General features: G+C 46.5%; 2 pseudogenes; both read left to right on the plus strand.

The window, feature by feature from the left end:
* Positions 1-17,211: 17,211 nt before the first annotated feature.
* Positions 17,212-17,330, plus strand: LOC143958735 (5S ribosomal RNA; annotated as a pseudogene).
* A 108-nt stretch (positions 17,331-17,438) lies between these two features.
* LOC143958893 (5S ribosomal RNA) lies at positions 17,439-17,557 on the plus strand (annotated as a pseudogene).
* Positions 17,558-17,901: the final 344 nt, after the last annotated feature.

Below are 17,901 nucleotides of genomic sequence, written 5' to 3' on the forward strand. Positions count from 1 at the left end.
CGCTTGTTCTCTGTGATGATGCCGCTGTTATCAATACTAGATGAACACTGGCAACAAAGGTCACGTTGCCCTTATTCAAAATGGCGCCGGCCGGCGCCGCCTTGTATTGCGTCATTTCCGGTTTGGAAATAACGCGATACTACAGCCCAGCAGCCCTTAGTGCCTTCTGGGATTGATAAAAAACATCTCCCAGGAGGCATAGCGGACGGGGATGACGCGTTCAGGCCGCAGCCGGAAACAGGAAGCAAGACAACTATTAAAAATAAAACTGTGGGTTTAAAAAATAAATGATATGCCAAATGTGTTTAAGGGGCCAGAGAAGAAGGGGATGCAGGGCACTTGAAAAAGAGGGTGGAGCTCCACTTTAAACAACAAACTAAATAAAATCTTTTAGAAAAAAAAATAATATGGTTGCATAAGTGTGCACACCCTTTAAACTGAATTAAAAAAATAAACAGTAAAGTTAGCCCAATTTTTTTGTATAATTTGAAAGATGATGTTACGCCGCGATAATCGTGATCTTTATTCTAAGCAAAAAAATTGTGATTCTCATTTTGGCCAGAATCGTGCAACTCTAATGTGCATGATGAAGTTTTACATTTAAAGTGTTACTAAACCCACAACAGTAAAATCAGTCTGTATATGCAGTAATGCATGCGTATTACACTCTATGTGAACCTAAGGGTTTAAACCTGCGCATTGTGGAAAAAGGCTGTTTGATCCTGTCTTTTCTGATCCTCCCCTTCTTTTACTGTCTCTAATCCCTCTCCTGATAGAACAGAGCATTGGGGGCACTCTGTACATGCTCAGTTTGGTGTGCATTGCTGGAGAGCTTTTTTTTCCTTGGGAGGGTGTATGTGAATGGCACTGGGCCAATCAGCACTGTCCAGACAGAGGATCGATGAAGAATGAAAACTCCTCATAAGCTTTTACCAGACACTGATAGAAGTCACAAGATTGCTATATACTGCTGATAAGAAAAGGTATTTAGCAGTTTATATTTACTATAATAATTGCATTTCCATGTTCTATGCACTGTGCATATAGTGAATGCAAGTTCTTGGTTTAGTAACACTTTAAAATTCAAGATGGATGATCAAGGAGTGTGCATACTTGACTTTCCTTGATGATCACAGTTTTTTAATTTAATATACGTTTTTAATTATTTTAAATCTCATAAAATCTTACATATAAGGTAAGTATCAATTATATCATTTTCTTCCATGTTTTTTTTTTTTTTTTGCCATGCATTGAGTTTCTTTGTTACATCTAGAACTTTTTTGAAAGTTTAAAGTTGACAAAAAAATTCATTTTAGACTGGTGGTATACATGAAAGATCTGCTGTTGATGAGGTTTCTGCCGGACCAAGTAGTTTTTCAAGCATGCCAGTTGTATCTGGCGAAGAGGATGTGAGCGCACAAGCAGAAATACAGGTGGATCAGGAGGAGCTGGTGTCAGAGTGCAGAGAGCAATCACATATGAATGACCCAGATGCTTTTGAAAACCTTCCTGAATTAGAATGTATCGCACCAGAAGAAGACATATCAGAAACTGTGATAAGTGATCCATCAGAAATACCTTTTAGTCTTCCTCCTGCATGTTCCATAGGAGAAAAAATAAATTTTGTTGAAAAACACCCTTTTCAGCCAACCAGGACTGAATGCGAAGATCTTCCTTTTCAAGAAGTGGACTTTTATTACCGCAAAAAGCCTAATGGGGATCGTATTAAGCGTTCATGGCTAAGCTGTAAAATGAAGAGTCGAAAGTTGGAAGCATTTTTTTGCAGTATATGCATTGCCTTTTCTGATTCCTCTTCCTCATTCACTAGTGGTTGTACAAATTTTCGGCATTGCTATCAGGCAGCAAATAAGCATGAAGCTTCTAAAAGCCATTGTGATGCTGTTAGTGCTTATTTCACCATGAAAAAGAATAGAAGCATTGATACATTAATAAATCAGGCTCATGCCTGCAAAAGAAAAATGGAGATACTTCAAAATATTGAGGTATTAAACAGAATATTTGATATAGTAAAATTGCTTGGAAAACAGGGTTTGCCATTTCGTGCCCATGGCACTAATGAATCACTGTACAATTTATATAACAGTGAAATAAACCATGGGAACTTTCTAGAAATTGTCCTACTTCTATCGCAGTATGATGTTCCCCTAAAAAATCCCCTTGATAAATGCTTTCAGGAAAGTGAAAAAAGAAAACAGCGATTGAAAGACAGAAAAACATCAGGTAAACAGACATCTGGACGTGGATCTCTTATAACATTTTTGTCCAGTAAGACAGTAAAAAAAGTATTTTCAGCAATAGTTCAATGCATGAAAACCTTAATTGTGTCTGAAATAGGAGAGAAACGTTTCAGTATACAGGTTGACTCCACACAGGATGTTGGAATCGTAGATCAAGCAACAGTGGTTGTGAGATATGTAAAAGGTGAAGAAATTAAAGAACGGCTTGTGGCGATTCTCCCTGTTAAAGATGCTACTGGCAAAGGATTTTATGAACTTCTGAAGTCCTGTTTTGATGTACTTGGTTTAAATTTCCAAAAAATTGCTGGTGAATCATTTGATGGTGCAGCAAATATGAGGAGTGAGTATGTGGGACTACGTGCACAGATCTCAAAGGTAGTGCCAGATGCAGTCTATATTTGGTGCTATTGTCATATCCTCAACCTGTGTGTCTCAGATTGCTGTCAAGTATTGGAAGCCAAAAAATTTTTTGGTCTCCTAAATCGCTTGGCAACCTTTATTGGAGACTCCTACAAGAGAATGAATATCTGGAAAGATCCACTGGATAAAAGACATGGACAGGAAAAACTTTTAAAGTTACAAAAACTTGGAGAGACAAGATGGTGGGCAAAAGAAAAGGCCCTTAACTGGATTTTTGGTGAGAAACATTCTCTTTTTCTAGACACCATTGAAGTTTTATATGTAATTTCCCAGAGCAACTTGTTTGATTCAAAAACCACTTCTGAGGCCTCATCCCTTTTTCACAATCTTTGTCAGTTTAGGACTATCTTAACAGCAAACATATTTTTGCAGGTTTTTGATGTTATAGGTCCAGTGTCAAAATATCTACAAACCAGTGGCCTTGATTTCATGGTAGCATGGCAAATGATCGAAAGTGCAGTTGAGCAACTGAAAAAAATAGATTTCAGCCATCTTAAACAAAAGGCTGAACACTTTGCAAGAAAAACGAATGAATTGATGGATGAAAGTGACGTTCTCAGCTCCTTGGAAGTTGAGACTATGCTTCCAGTTCGAAGAGTGTCACGAAAAAAACGCTTGGCTGGAGAATCTTCATATGATGAATGACCCGAGGATGAAATACAATACTTTCGAGCTAGTGTGTTTAGACCAATTCTGGACCAAATCATACAAAGCTTAACTGAGCGGTTTTCAGAAAATAAGCAATTGATCATGGATTCCCAATGCTTGGATCCTCGCACTTTTCAGAAAATTAGGACAGATCCCAAAATTCTAGATGGAGGGGCACTAGAGAGAATTTCTAAGTTAGCCAGAGTAAATGAATGTTCTCTCAAAACTGAATTAATACGTTTTGCCAACCTATTTCCTAGTCTTACAGGATGTCTTTCTGAAGATGAGACACAGAATGTGGAAATAATTCTTGATGATGAGGAGGATCATGATGATAGTGATGACAGGATTTCCCCTACAGACAAACTAGTTGGGGTACAAAAGGAATCAAAGTGTGGTTCTTGCAAGCAGTGCTTTTTGCTGTCATAGGTTGTTGCTAAAATACAACCTTTATTCTGCAGCTTATGAAAATATTTCAATCACCTATGAGTACCTGTTGACCCTTTTTTTTACACAAGTATCATGTGAGCGAGCATTCAGCAAGTTGAAAATCATCAAGAACCGACTTCGAGCCACAATGGGACAAGAACTGCTTGATGCCCTAATGCTCATGTCAGTGGAGAGAGATCTTCTAGAATTGGTCCAGTTTCCTGATGTATTGGAAATTATTTATCAGAGTTCTTCCTTAATGAGGTCTTTGCTAACTGTTTGAACAAGTATTTAGTTTAAGCGTTTTATATAGATATTTCTTTGGCTTCTATATTTTTTTGAAAATGTTAAGTGGGAAGGTTTATCCATAAGGATTGGCTTCGCCTGCAGCGCAGATGTCCTGTTTAAGGAACACCCTGTTCGTGTGGGGATTCTCTGACTGTTTCTTACCCCTGGCACTGTTTGTGGGGTTCTCGGTTGGATGTCAGTCTGGCGATGGGCCTGGGTGGCTTCTCTACTCTCCTACACTGCTGGAATATGCTGCACAGTCCCCTGGTACGCTCTAGTGTGTTTTCTTGTTCTTATTTCTTTTAGGCTGCCGGAGCAGTTGCACAAAAGGTTTATTACATGCCAAATACCATCTTTATCTTTTGCTGAATATGATCCTCCTGAATGTACGGCTACTCATGTGACTATGCACATTGGTTGAACAGTCTGGAACAACTTGGTGACAAGCCAAATGGTAATCAGCACAGAGCACTCCACCATGTTGCCATGCAGTTTTGGTTCTAGGACAGAACTATTCAATGGCTTATTTCCATCTGAAATGGATTTCTCTGCCATACTCGCAACACAGAGTTAAAGAGGCTATTTTTCCTATGGATGGTCTTTATATATGCCATTGCACTATGACGACAATGCCCTATTGACGGACTTGTTTTCCTTACGGTTTCATGTTTTTAGTTTTGTGACATTTTAAACCAGAGTGTTCTCGGTTAACTTGCACAACGCATTGTCGGTCTAGTTTATGCAATATTACTTGCTCCTGTGCTTTGTTTACTTTTGCATTAAAAAGTATTTAAAATTGAATTACCACATTGTATCATATTTTTCTTGCTTCATAATATCAATCATCCGTTATAAAACCAGGTGGGCATGGATGGTGAGCTGATTCGGTGGTTCAATGGGCCACTTGACTGGACTTGCCCCCCAGGCCTAAGGCTGCCAGCCCTCCCCTGCCGCTATCACTATGACACAGGTGCACTGTGCTCTGAGCCAGCAGGAGCCCTGCGATTGGCCGAATGGGCCATGTGCGGGGCGGGCCGGGCGGCAGACATGGGGGTCTGTGAAAGGCCCTGCGGAGCTGGTGCTGGTCAGGTGTGGAAGCGGAGGCGGGGGCCTTCCTCGCTCTCGCTCACCCCCTCTCGCTCACCCCCCATCCCTCTCTCTCGCTCACCGCCCATCTCTCTCTTGCTCACCCCATCTCTCTCTCGCTCACCCCCCTTCTCTCTCTCGCTCACCCCCCTCTCTCTCTCGCCCACCCCCTCTCTCTCGCCCACCCCCTCTCTCTCTCTCGCCCACCCCCCTTCTCTCTCTCTCACCCCCCCTCTCTCTCGCCCACCCCCTCTCTCTCTCGCCCACCCCCTCTCTCTCTCGCCCACCCCCTCTCTCTCTATCGCTCAACACCCTCTCTCTCTCTCGCTCAACACCCTCTCTCTCTCTCTCTCTCTCAACACCCTCTCTCTCTCTCTCTCTCTCAACACCCTCTCTCTCTCTCTCGCTCAACACCCTCTCTCTCTCTCTCGCTCAAAACCCTCTCTCTCTCTCTCGCTCAAAACCCTCTCTCTCTCTCTCGCTCAACACCCTCTCTCTCTCTCTCGCTCAACACCCTCTCTCTCTCACTCAACACCCTCTCTCTCTCTCGCTCAACACCCTCTCTCTCTCTCTCTCACTGAACACCCTCTCTCTCTCTCTCTCTTGCTCAACACCCTCACAGCACAGCTGTAAGGCAGTCCAATGGGGGTCTTTTGGGGCAGGGGACACTAATGGGTGGGTTCCCTGATCTAATTGAGGGGGGTGACCAATATAAGGAAGGGGATTCTGTGGGGAGGGAGGTGGACGATGTCACCAGGGCAGTGGACGGTGTCGGTAGGGCAGAGGACGGTGTCGGTAGAGCAGAGGACGGTGTCGGTAGAGCAGAGGACAGTGTCGGTAGAGCAGAGGACGTGTCAGTAGGGCAGTGGATGGTACCAGTAGTTTCAGTAAAATCCTAGAGTGCATACCACAAAAAAATTTGCCATGCGCCGCTCAAGTGTTCGGGTTTGGCTTGAGAAAAAGGTGGCAACCCTAAGAGCCCCACAAATACAGGTGTTTGCTAAACAGGCGATGTTCGGGCCGAACTTTTGCTTGGCTCAAACTGTTCACCAAACTCTAGCTGCAAACAAGGGTCTGCTACCCCTTAAATTCCTTTTTTGTGGACTAGTTCCCTAATCTGCTTCCAGTGATGGTCTCCTGAAGAAGATCTTTGGGTGAGGCCTAGTGTCATGTGGCATCACTACTGTGGAGGGGCTCCTCCTTCACAAACTTTTATGTACAAATCTGTAGTCTAGTTCTGGACTTTTAGGACTGTTCCTGCTATTCTTACAGTAATGCTGGGAGGGCTTCTCTTTTGGGGGAGGTGCTCCAGAAAACATGTACATTAGGGATGAGTCAAACACCAGCCGGTTCGGTTCGCACCAGAACTTTCGAACGGACCGCAAATTTGTGCGAACTTTAGAACCCCATTGAAGTCTATGGGACTCGAACGTTCGAAATAAAAAGTGCTAATTTGAATGGCTAATATGCAAGATATTGTCCTAAAAAGGGTTTGGGGACCTGGCTCCTGCCCCAGGGGACATGAGTCAATGCCTAAAATGTTTTTAAAAACGGAAGTTTTTTCAGGAGCACTGATTTTAATACCGATTAAAGTAGCTCCCCTGCCCATTACCAGCCCCTTTGGGTCTTGTACGGTATTAAGGGGAACCCCGTACCCATATTAAAAAAAGGAAAGACGTTTGGCCCCCAGGCCTTATATACTCAGAACAGCAGTATACAGGCGGTACAAACAAGACAGGGACTGTGTAGGTTTGTTGTGTTAAGTAGAATCTGTTTGTAATTTTGAACTGGTACATTTTTAAAGTGTAGCTCCAGTCAAAAAAAAAATATTTTTAACATTTTTGGAAAACATAGGGAAGGGTTGTCACCCCTGTATAATTTTTTTTGCCGTACGTCTTTTTTCATCTCACTTCCGTTTGCAAGTAGGAGACGTTTGTAAGTTGGATGTTTGAAAGTAGGGGCCTGCCCTATATGCTCAGCAGAAATGGCGGAACAAGTTGTTGGTGTTGCCACAACATTGTAAGCCCTCAAAGTGACTCTTGGTGGGCGCTGAAGCGCCCTGCTGTGAACGATTATATCAAGAATTGTAATTACATGCCATTGATGAACAGTGGTAGAGAAATTGGGCTTTTGGTGGTTGTGGTGGTGCTGGTGCCACAACACTATTTGTCCTCACAGTTACTCTCATGGGCACAGGAAAGGGCCCTGCTGTGAAATATTATATCAAGAATTGTAATTACATGCCCCTTTTAAACAAGGGCTGAGAAATTGGGCCTTAGGCACTGGTGCCACGACACTGCAACCTCTCCCATATACTCTAGTTGTAGTGCAGGAATGAGCCCTGCTGCAAAGCATTGCATCAAAAATTGCAACTACATGCCCCTGTTAAACAGGGGCTGAAAAAATGGGCCTTAGGCACTGCAACCTCTCCCATATACTCTAGTTGTAGTGCAGGAATGAGCCCTGCGGCAAAGCATTACATCAAAAATTGGGCTGGTGGCATCACCCAGAACCAAAAATGTTCTTCCAAGATCTCAGCGGAGGAGGAAGAGGATAGACAGTCAACATAACAGGACAGTCACTCTGCATCAGCATAGGCAGTCTTGAAGGGATGTGATATTTCCAAAAAAATTATTCGGTTACATCAGCTTCAGGTGCTTGGTAGCTGTGGGTGATCCAAGACTGGTTCATCTTTATGAAGGTCAGTCAATCAACCGAGTCAGTGGACAGGCACACCTTGTGATTAGGAACAAAGCCACCAGCAGCACTGAAGGTGCGTTCTGAAAGAACGCTGGATGCAGGACAGGCCAGTAGCTCAATTGCATACTGTGCAAGCACTGGACAGTGATCCATCCTCAAGACCCAGTAAGCCAGAGGATTTTCAGTGGGAAAGGTCTCCAAGTCTGACCTTGCCCCTAGGTATTCCTGCACCATGTAAATCAGAAGCTGGCGATGGTTGCTGGAACCAATCATACCTTGGTGCTGCGGACTAAAAAATTGTTTGAACGCATCAGTCAGACAGCCACCTTCTCCACCGCTCCTTCTGACCGATGCCTCAGCAACACGTTGTCCAGGACCAGGAGTTTGTAACCTCCCAGTCTCTGGGAACGCATTGCACAGACCTTTCTGTAAGGCCTCCCGGAGATGTCTCATCCTCTGCTCCCTCTGCGATGGAAAGATAAGCTCAGCAACCTTACCATTGTACCGTGGATCAAGGAGAGTGGTCAGACAGTAATGGTCCCTCTCCTTGATCCGAAGAATACGAGGATCCTTCCGCAGGCTTTGCAGGATCGGGGAGGCCATGCAGCGTAGGTTAGCTGAGGCATTCGGTCCGGAGTCCTCTGGGTCACTAAGGACAACATGATCCGCAGCTACCTCCTCCCAGCCACGTACAAGTCCACGGGTTTCTTGGGACTGTAAATCATCCCTACAAGACTGCTGCTGCTGATGCTGAGTGCCAGCCTCCACCTCCATGCTGACACAATCATCCTCCTCTTCCTGTGTGATGGGTGGGACAGCAGGAACACTGTCTGGAAAAGGGGGCCTTGAGAGGCAAGGAAGCCCTCCTCTTCCTGCCTCTGTTCTGCCTCAAGTGCCCTGTCCATTATTGTATGCAGCGTAAGCTCCAACAGGTGGACGAGAGGTACAGTGTCACTGATGCATTCACTGTCACTGCTCACCATCCTTGTGGCCTCCTCAAACGGTGACAGGACAGTGCATGCATCCCTGATCATGCCCCACTGGCGTGGTGAGAAAAAAAATAGCTTCCCTGACCCTGTCCTGGTGCCGTAGTCGCACAGGTACTCATTGATGGCCCTCTGCTGCATGTGCAGCCGCTGCAGTATGGCCAACGTTGAGTTCCACCTGGTGGGCATGTCACATATAAGGCGGTTCTTGGGCAGGTTCAACTCCTTTTGGAGCTCAGCCAGCTGAGCACAGGCATTAAATGATCAGTGGAAATGCACACAGACTTTCCTGGCCTGCTCCAGGACATACTGTAAGCCCGGGTACCTGCCCAAGAACCGCTGCACCACCAGATTAAGGACGTGAGCCACACAGGGCACATGTGTCAGTTGTTCCTGTCGGAAGGTGGAAAGGAGGTTGGTGCCATTGTCGCAAACCACCAATCCTGGCTTAAGCTGGTGTGGCGTCAACCACCTCTCGGCCTGCCCCTGGAGAGCTGACAACATATCTGCCCCAGTGTGGCTCCTGTCCCCCAAACAAACCAGCACAAGAACAGCATGGCATCGTTTTGCCTGTGTACTTGCGTAGCCCCTTGGACGCCTACGGTGCACCACTGGTTCCGAGGACAGAGCACTGGAAGAGGCCATGAAGGAAGAAGAAGAGGAGGGGGTGGAGGAGAGAGGTGTGTCACAACCAGTAGTAGCATTTTGGAGGCGTGGTGGTGGAACAACCTCCAAAACTACTGCACCTTGTCCTGCATCCTTCCCAGATGCCAGAAGAGTGACCCAATGGGCAGTGAAAGACAGGTAATGTCCCTGTCCATGCCTGCTGGACCATGAGTCAGCGGTCATATGCACCTTACTGCTGACCGCCCTGTCCAGGGAGATTGCCTTCCACATGCCGGTAGAGAGACGGAATCGCCTTCCGTGAGAAAAAGTGGCGTTTGGGGACCTGCCACTGAGGAACCGCATATTGCACAAACTCACGGAAGGGGCCGAGTCTACCAACTGAAAAGGTAGCAGTTGAAGTGCTAGCAATTTAGCCAAGCTAGCATTCAACCGCTGGGCTTGTGGATGGCTGGGAGTGAACTTCTTTCTACGGTCCAGCAGCTGGGGCAGGGAAATTTGCCTGCTACAATCGGACGTGGCTGTACTGCTAGCAGAGTGCCTGCAAGCAATTGGCTGTGACACACCTAATTCTAGACCTTTCTAGACCATTCCTCTAAGCGCAGGTTTCAGAGAGGACTGAAGGTCTAGTGGGGTTGGAGATCCCAGCTGATGAGGAGCAAGGAGAGGTCCGCTTTGTTCTTTGGTGTGGGTCTTTGAGGTACACTTGCCAACGAGCTGCATGGCAGGTCAACATATGTCTGGTCAAGCATGTGGTGCCCAGAGATAGGCTTGAGACATATGTTGCAAATAGCAGCAGTGTGATCTGATGCACTCGTCTCAAAAAAGGCCCACACCAAAGAACTTTTAGAATAACGCGCAGAGGCAGCGCTGCTCTGCGGTGTGATTCAGTCGGTATGCTGCCCCTAAGCTGGCCCCCGGAGGGCATCCTGCGTCGTTGGAGATGTGCCTCCTCCTCCTCTCTCCTACCAGGCACCCACGTGGAGTCAGTGCCCTCATCATCCCCTACCTCTTCATCGCTGGAGCAAACCTGGCAGTATGCTGCAGGTTGTGGAACATGACTGCTAGATTGCTGTCCTTCTTGAGCATCCCCTCTCTCTGCGCTCACGCTACTGCCTTCCTCTAGCTGAGTATCATCATCAGAGCCTACAAAACACTGGGGATCCTCCTGAAGCATGTACCCAACACTGTGCTCAAAGAGTTAGAAGGAAGTGGTGGGTCTAGGGAAGGAGTCACTGATGATGACATTGAGACGAGGGAAGAGGATGCGTTGGCAGCTGCTTTGCTAGTACCCTGCTAGTACCCTGACCCTGGTTGAGAGAGGATGAGAGGATGAAGAGGGCTTGGTCATCCACTCTACCAAGTCTTCAGTATGATGCGGCTCAACACGTCCAGCTGCCAAAAATAAGGATAAGCGTGTCCCATGGCCACGTGCTGATGACGATGCACCGCGTCCACGACCAGCACTGTTGTCTCTAGAAACAGAGCCTGCTTGCCCTCTTTTATCGGCTCGCACCTGTTTGCCTCTCCTTGTTGGCCTTCCAGACATGGTAATGGCCTGAAGGGAGATGGGAAAACCAGCAATTAGGTAGTGTATATTGTGCTGGAGGCACACAACACCCACTAACTCCTGCAGATGCCTTTATTATAGAACAACAGGATTTAATGGGTAGATACCGGTGTATACTGTGCTGTGCTGGAGGCACACAACACCAACTAACTCCTGCCGATGGCTCAATTAGAGAAGAGCAAAATAGGTGGATAAAGGTGCATACTGCGCTCAGGGCACACAGACAACACCCAGAAACTCCTGCAGATGGCTGATAGCTCAATTACAGAAGAGGAATATAGCTATATAGGTGGATAATGGTGCATACTGCACTCAGGTCACACAGACAACACCCAGAAACTCCTGCAGATGGCTGATAGCTCAATTACAGAAGAGCAATATAGCTATATAGGTGGATAATGGTGTATACTGCACTCAAAGCACACAGACAACACCCAGAAACTCCTGAAGATGGCTGATAGCTCAATTACAGAAGAGCAATATAGCTATATAGGTGGATAATGGACGTTGTATACTGCGTTGAAGGTACACAGAGAACACCCACTAACTCCTGCAGATGCCAACACACTACACAAGGCCGCCGCGCTGGTGGCCTTAAATAGTGTGGGGCGTGTACTACACAGCCTGAGCTATGATTGGCCACAGGCAATCATGGCTGTCCTCGTTGCCGGCGCTGTGATTGGCCAAGCATACGGGGTCAGAGTGCATGCTTGGCCAATCATGAGCCAGCAATGCACTGCGATGGCGCAATGCATTGTGGGCCGTGAGCGCCACACGAATTTGCCGCGAACGGCCCACAGAGTTCTGGCTTCGCCGAAGGGGCGAACAGCCGGTGTTCGAGTCGAACATGTGTTCGTCTCAAACACCAAGCTCATCTCTAATGTACATATGTTGACATTGACAGATCTTTCTAGCTACAGGGACCTGTAGTCAGGATGTACACATTATGTATATGGTTTCTGTTTGTGAAAGAAAATATATAAATCGGCTTTTTTTGATACCACATATTTATTTGTACAAAGCCCCTTTCCAGGTGTATTCCCTTTTTCCCCTTCCTATTTTTGCTTATGGGATGCCCTTGCTCCAGGGTGCAGGACCAATTTTTGTTTTTCTAGACGATGGGGACACGGCTGCTTTTAAGAGGGAGGCGAGTATAGCACCCTCTAGTGTGAGAGTAGAAAAAAGGCATATTTCTGGCCAGGAATAACCTGAATCATTAAATTGGGTCTGGGTTACTAGAGGCCAGGGCTGGATGACTCCTCTTGGCAGTTCTCTGGTGCCTCCCCATGGTGTCTAGAAGGTTGAAGAATCTTCTAGAACTAGAAGGTAGGGGTTAGGAAGGGCTGACATGAATGTTTATGGGGTCCCCAGAAGTGGGTTGGCAAAGGACTGAGACAACCCCATAAAAAGACATGGACCATACCAGCAGGGGAGTTGGGTGGAAGATGGAGAAGCAGTGCTGAGGAGAGGCTGTTGGTGGCCCTTGAGGAAACCCCTGCCGGGAAGGGGTAGTAGCTCAGGCCAGGGGCTCAGGAAAGCTGGCTTGGAAGGATCCTGACTCAGAAGTCAGTGAAAGAATCCATGCCGGAGAGGCAAAGGGAAGGAGCAAGGAGAGACAGTGAGTAAATCAGCGCGGTGCAGGGACGGACAAGGTGAGAGCCTGCCATCTGCAGCAGGCCTCTCTGGAAGACCGCATAGTGCGAAGTCTTCATCTATCCTTGCCCTAGGACAGTGATGATGAACATTGGCACGCCAGATGTTTTGGAACTACATTTCCGTGATGCACTCTGCAGTGTAGTTGAGCATCATGGGAAATGTAGTTCCAAAAATCTAGGGTGCCAAGGTTTCCCTTGTTTCCCAAGGTGACCATCTTGGCATTTGTCAAGAGGGTTGAGGCTGCCCAAAAAGATTGCCTATGGGCACACGACCCTGAAAGTGCCTCATCTCAAAGGCTAGACAGGGCCAGGCCTGGTTAGTACCTGGGTGGGAGACCGCCTGGGAATATCCAGTGCCACAGGCTTCTTCTTTCTTTTTATTTGGTGTTGACTTGTTTTTTTCTCTTGTTTCCCAAGGTGACCATCTTGGCTTTTGTCAAGAGGGTTGAGGGTGCCCAAACAGATTGCCTATGGCCACATCACCCTGAAAGCAACCGATCTCGTCTGATCTCCGAGCCTAAGCAGGGTCGGGCCTGATTAGTACCTGAATGGGACGCCGTAGGCTTTTTTTTTTTTTTGGGCATTGACCAGTTTTTTCCCCTTTTTTCCAAAGGTGACCATCTTGGCGATTGTCAAGAGGGTTGCCAAAGTGATTGCCTATTTATTTCCACATCACCCTGAAAGCGTTTAATCTCGGAGGCTAAGCAGGTTCGGGTCTGTTTACTACCTGAATGGGAGACTGCCTGGGAATATCAGGTGCCGTAGGTTTCCCAAGGTGACCATCTTGGAGTTTATCAAGAGGGTTCAGGATGGCCAAAAAGATTGCCTACGGCCACATCACCCTGAAAGCGTCCGATCTCAGAGGCTAAGTAGGGTTGGGCCTCGTTAGTACCTGGATGGGAGAACGCCTGGGAATACCAAGTGCCGTAGGCTTCTTTTTTTTTTTTTTTGGCGTTGACTTGTTTTTATCCCTTGTATCCCAAGGTGACCATCTTGGCATTTGTCAAGAGGGTTGAGGGTGCCCAAAGAGATTGCCTACAGCCACATCACCCTGAAAGCGAAAAATCTCGTCTTATCTCGGAGGCTAAGCAGCGTAGGGCCTGATTCATACCTGGATGGGAGACCGCCTGGGATTACCAGGTGCCGTAAATTTGTTTTGTTTTTGGCGTTGACTTTTTTTTTCCCCTTGTTTCCCAAGGTGATGATCTTGGTGTTTGTCAAGAGAGTTGAGGGTGCCCAAAGCATTTGTCTAAGGCCACATCATCCTGAAAGCGCCCCAACTCGTCGCATCTCTGAGACTAAGCAGGGGTACGTAGATGGGAGCCCGCCTGGGAATACCAGGTTCTGTAGGTTTCTTTTTTTTTTTTCTTTTTGGCGTTGACTTGTTTTTTTCTCTTTTTACCCATGGAGACCATCTTGGCATTTGTCAAGAGGGTTGAAGGTGTCCAAAGAGATTGCCTATGGCCACATCACCCTGAAAGCGCACCATGTCATCTGATCTCAGAGACTAAGCAGTGGCGGGTCTGGTTAGTACTTGGATGGGAGGCCGCCTGGGAATACCAGGTGCTCTAGGCGTCTTTTTTTTTTGCCATTGACTTGTTTTTTTTTTGTTTTCCATGGTGACAATCTTGGCGTTTGTGAAGAGGGTTGAGGGTGCCCAAAGATATTGTCTATGGACTCATCACCCTGAAAGCGTCTGATCTCAGAGGCTAAGCAGGTTCAGACCTTTTTAGTACCTGGATGGCAGACCGCCTGGGAATACCAGGTGCCATAGGCTTGTTTTTTTTGGCATTGGCTTGTTTTTTTCCCTTGTTTCTCAAGGTGACCATCTTGGCGTTTGTCAAAGAGGGTTCAGGATGCCAAAGAGATTGCTTACGGGCCATATTACCATGAAAGCGCCCAATCTCATCTGATCTCGGAGGCTAAGCAGGGTCGGGCCTAGTGGCCAACTTTGCGTTTGTCAAGAGGGATGAGGGTGCCCAAAGAGATTTCCTATGGGTAGGGTCGGGCCTGGTAAGTACCTGGATGGGAGACCGCCTGGGAATGCAAGGTGCTGTAGGTTTCCTTTTTTTTTATTTTATTTTTTGGGGCGTTGACTTATTTTTTCCCTTGTTTCCCAAGGCGAATCTTGGTGTTTGTCAAGGGGGTTGGGGATGTCCAAAAAGATTGGCTACGGCCACATCACCTTGAAAGAGCCCCATCTTGTCTCACCTCGGGGGCTAAGCAGGGGCTGAGCCTGGTTAATACCTGGATGGCAGACCGCCTAGGAATACCAGGCCCCTGGGCTTCTTTTCTTTTTTTGCATTTACTTGTTTTTTTCCCTTGTTTCCCAAGGTGACTATCTTGGCGTTTGTCAAGATGGTTCAGGGCATCCAAAGAAATTGCCTATGGCCACATCGCCCTGAAATCTCGTCTAATCTCGGAGGCTAAGCAGGGTCAGGCCTGGATAGTACCTGGATGGGAGACTGCCTGGGAATACCACGTGGCATAGGCTTCTTTTTTTCTTTTTGGGTGTTGACTTATTTTCCCTCGTTTACCAAGGTGACCATCTTGGCGTTTTTCAAGAGTGTTTAGGGTGCCCAAAGCGATTGCCTAAGGCCACATCTCCCTGAAAGCAACTGATCTCGGAGGCTTTGCAGGGTCGGGCCTGGTTAGAACCTGGGTGGGAGACCCCCTGGGAATACCTAGTGCCGTAGGTTTTTTTCTTTTTTTTTTTTGGCGTTGACTTGTTTTTTGTCCTTTGTTTCCCAAGGTGACCATCTTGGTGTTTGTCAAGAGGGTTGAGGGTGCCGAAAGAGATTTCCTATGGCCACATCACCCTGAAAGTGCTTGATCTTGTCTGATCTCGGAGGCTGAGCAGCGTCTGACCTGGTTAGTAACAAATGGGAGACCTCCTGGGCAGTGGCGGCTGGTGAAGTTGTAGGATGGGGGGGCACAAGACCACACCCCCTCAGATTTGCCCCCCCCCACTTATCACAAGCCACACCCCTTATTGAATCAACATCATATACCAGGCTGCACATTATACACTGGGCTCTACTAAAGCAGATGAATCATGCCTATCTTGTTTATAACCACATCAGGCACCTTTTCTACAACCTGTAAATCGCACATATTTGCATTCTGCAACCTGTAAATCACACATATCTGCCTTCTACAACCTGTAAATCACACATATCTGCCTTCTGCAACCTGTAAATCACACATATCTGCATTCTGTAAATCGCACATAACTGCATTCTGCAACCTGTAAATTGCCCATATCTGCATCTGTACAACCTGTAAATCGCATTCTGTAAATCGCACATATCTGCATTCTGTAAATCACATATCTGCATTCTGTAAATTGCACATATCTACAACCTGTAAATTGCACATATCTACAATATGCAAATCGCACATATCTACAACCTGTAAATTGCACATATCTACAACCTATAAATCGCACATATCTACAACCTGCATATCGCATATATCTACAACCTGTGAATAGCACATATCTGCATTCTGTAAATCGCATTCTGTAAATTGCACATATCTACAACCTGTAAATTGCACATATCTACAACCTGTAAATCGCACATATCTACAACCTGTAAATTGCACATATCTACAACCTGTAAATCTTGTTGGGGGGGAGTATGCTGCCGACCACCGATAATAACCCTTTTTTTTTAAATCTTGTTGGGGGGTATGCTGCCAAACACCGATAATAAGTTATTATCGGTGGTCGGCAGCATACCCCCCAAAAAGATTTTTTAAAAAAAGGGTTAATATCGGTGGTCGGCAGTATTTACCCCCCACACCCCCCCTCCGGCTAAACAAGATTTTAAAAATAAGCGTTATTATCGGTGGTTGGCAGCATACCCCCCCTTAGACAAGATTTTTTTTTAAAAAGGGTTATTATTAACTTTTTTTTAAACCTTCTTGAGGGGGGGGTGTATGCTGCCGGCCACCGATAATAACACTTTTTCTTTTAATCTTGTTTAGCAGGGGTGAAGGGGGTTGGGGTATACTGCCGAGTGCGACCACCATAATAACCCTGCGGATGTGGAGGGGGTACCGGCGGCGGCACTGAATAAATAATAAAGAATTGTAAGCTGCCATGTGGCAGCCCCTTACCTGATCCTCTCAGGCGGGCAGAACAGAGAAGTGCTGTGCCAACGTCACTTCCTTAAGTGACATCGGATGCACCGCCCACCGCTCACTCAAAGTGCAAGTCTTTTTTTTCTTTTTTGGGTGTTGACTTGTTATTTTCCCTTGTTTACCAAGGTTAACATCTTGGCGTTTTTCAAGAGGGATGCGAGTGCTAAAAGCGATTGAATATGGCCACATCTCCCTGAAAGCAACCAATCTCATATGATCTCGGAGGCTTAGCAGGGTCGGGCCTGGTTAGAGCCTGGATGGGAAACCCCCTGGGAATACCAGGTGCAGTAGGCTTTTTTTAATATGTTGTTGGCGTCGATGACTTGTTTTATTTTTCTGCTTGTTTGCCGAGTTGACCATCTTGGTGTTTGTCAAGAGGGTTGAGAGTGGCCAGCAAAATCGCCTACGGCCACATCACCCGGAATGTGCCTGATCTCATCTGATCTCGGATGCTAAGCTGGGTCAAGCCTGGTAATTACCTTGATGGGAGACTACTTGGGAATACCAGGTGCCCTAGGCTTTTTTTAAATATGTTGTTGGCGTCGACGACCTATTTTATTTTTCTGCTTGTTTGCTGAGGTGACCATCTTGGCATTTGTCAAGAGGGTTGAGAGTGGCCAGCAAGATTACCTACAGCCACATCATCCTGAATGTGCCTGATCTCGTCTGATATCAGATGCTAAGCAGGGTCGGAATTGGTTAGTACATGGATGGGAGACCACCTGGGAATACCAGGTGCCGTAGGCTTTTTTTTAATATGTTGTTGGCGTCGACGACCTGTTTTATTTTCTGCTTGTTTGCCGAGGTGACCATCTTGGATTTTGTCAAGAGGGTTGAGAGTGACCAGCAAGATGGCCTAAAACAGGTAAAACAAATAAAATAAAACAGGTCATTGACGCCAACAACATATTAAAAAAAAGACTACGGCACCTGGTACTCCCAGGCGGTCTCCATGTGGCCATAGGCGATCTTGCTGGCCACTCTTAACCCTCTTGACAAAAGCCAAGATGGTCACCTCGGCAAACACACAGAAAAATAAAACAGGTCGTCGACGCCAACAATGTTGTAGTGTCATGGCACCAGCACCAGTG

The sequence above is a fragment of the Lithobates pipiens genome, unplaced genomic scaffold (assembly GCF_037356315.1).
Source record: "Lithobates pipiens isolate NorthernLeopardFrog02 unplaced genomic scaffold, aLitPip1_a1.2 Scaffold_107, whole genome shotgun sequence".
Classification (NCBI taxonomy): Eukaryota; Metazoa; Chordata; class Amphibia; order Anura; family Ranidae; genus Lithobates; species Lithobates pipiens.